Below are 2154 nucleotides of genomic sequence, written 5' to 3'. Positions count from 1 at the left end.
GTGGTAGAGCGCTAGCCTTGAGCTGAAGAGCTGAGGGACAGCGCCCAGGCCCAGAGTTCAGGCCCCACGACCGGACCCAAAAACAAAAAAATCATATATTTATTTAAATTTATTTTTGTCAGTCGTGGGGCCTGAACTCTGGGCCTGGGTGCTGTCCCCCAGCTCTTCAGCTCAAGGCTAGCGCTCTATCACCTGAGCCACAGCACCACTTCCTCTCTGGACATTTTTTACTCAAGGCTAGTATCTACCAGTTGAATCACAGCTCTAATCCACTATTTGGTGGGTAATTAGAGATAGTCTCATGAACTTTCATATTCCTTTGAAATGTGATCCTCAGATCTCAGCCTCCTGGTGGTTAGTGGATTTCAGACGGGAGCCACCTGTGCCCATCCATCCAGCACATTCTTTTATAGGCACATTTCTTTTGTTGTTTTTTTTTTGGTTGGTCGTGGGGCCTGAACTCTGGGCCTGGGCGCTGTCCCTCAGCTCTTCAGCTAAAGGCTAGCGCTCTACCATTTGAGCCACAGCGCCACTTTTGGCTTTTTTCTTTTTTTTCTTTTTGGTCCAGTAGTGGGGCCTGAACTCTGGGCCTGGGTGCTGTCCCTCAGCTCTTCAGCTCAAGGCTAGCGCTCTACCACTGAGCCACCTTCCCAGCCCAATACATTTTTATTTTGAACAGTCACATGGAGACTGCCGCGGACCGGGTTCTGTCGGGACGACGGAGGACACCTAGGGGATCAGTAAGCCCCTCATCCACCGGCCCCAGGGCTGCGTGCCTAAGATTCAAATTAGAGTTAACAGAAGACATATACTCACACTCAAGACAGACAGCAAGCATGTTAGACTGCTGGTCAGACAGTCTGTCCAGAAGGGCTTCCAACCAGAGAGAATCGGCCAATCAGGGGGACTCGAACCCCCTCTACCTGATCTTGAGGATAGCCCCACCCAGGGGTTCAGGGGACGTCTCCCACTGGCCCCGCTGGCAGTCTTACAGCGCGTCCGCCAAGACTTTCCGCCAGCCCCAAGACCACACCTGCAGGCTTTCACCATTCCTGAAATATGAAAATTGTATCAAATGATCTAATTGTTTCTTATTCTCTTGGGGAGGAGCTGGTTGCTCCTCTGTCCGTTTTTTGTTTCCGTTTTTATGGAACTTAGATTTACATTCACTTTTTCAATGGTTCCCTTTTTCCTGCAGGAACCAAGGATTAGTTTGTTCTCCCACTGCTGCTGTGGGGGCTTTAGTGCCTCGTGCTTTTAGCATATGTTTTAAAATAGAGACAAACTATCCTTATTCTTAGAAGATGAACTCCCCCTGATTTACTCGTTATCTTTCTCAGTCACAACTGAGGGGCACTCAGCATCCACTCCTCTTGTGTGTGAGTTGTCTGTTTGCCATCTCCCCCCCATTCCAGGTTCCTCCCCTAGGTGTCCTCCGTCGTCCCCGGTCCGCGGCAGGAGACTATAAAGATGGTCATTGTACTTGATTAGTTGGTGAATTTTCTTGCCTTCTTTCATGATTTCCTCAGTCTTTTTTCCAATGGATGTAAGGTTTCCTACAAAGCACAAGTACACTTATCTGGGAAGAGATAGTACATTAGGTTACAGTTACAATTACAAATGTGATGGGCATCCATGTACAAATGTAATGGACACCCATGTAACAAATGTGTTAGGGCTAGGCACTGGTGGCTCAAAGCCTATAATCCTAACTACAACGGGGGGGGGGGGGGCTGAGATCTGAGGACTGTGGTTCAGAGCTAGCCTCAGCAGGAAAGTCTGTAACAGTCTTTTATTTCCAAATAGCTACCAAGAAGCCAGAAATTGAGCTACTCAAAATGGTAGAGTATTAGCCATAAGCAAAAGCTCAGGGACAGCACCCAGGCCCTGAGTTCAAACCGCCGGACCAGCATGCACACATAAAACCTTTTTCAAAAATGAGTACAGAAATAGTCACTGCTGTCAGGCGCTGGTGGCTCACGCCTGTAATCCTAGCTACTCAGGTTGCTGAGATCTGAGGATCGTTGTTCAAAGCCAGCCCGGGCAGGAGAGACTGTGAGACTCCTATCTCCAATAAAACCACCAGAAAACCGGAAGTGGCGCTGTAGCTCAAGTGGTAGAGCACTCGCCTTGAGCTGAAGAGCTGAGGGACAG

The sequence above is a fragment of the Dipodomys ordii genome, unplaced genomic scaffold (assembly GCF_000151885.1).
Source record: "Dipodomys ordii isolate 6190 unplaced genomic scaffold, Dord_2.0 Scaffold71, whole genome shotgun sequence".
Lineage (NCBI taxonomy): Eukaryota > Metazoa > Chordata > Mammalia > Rodentia > Heteromyidae > Dipodomys > Dipodomys ordii.
This window is presented reverse-complemented; position numbering follows the sequence as displayed.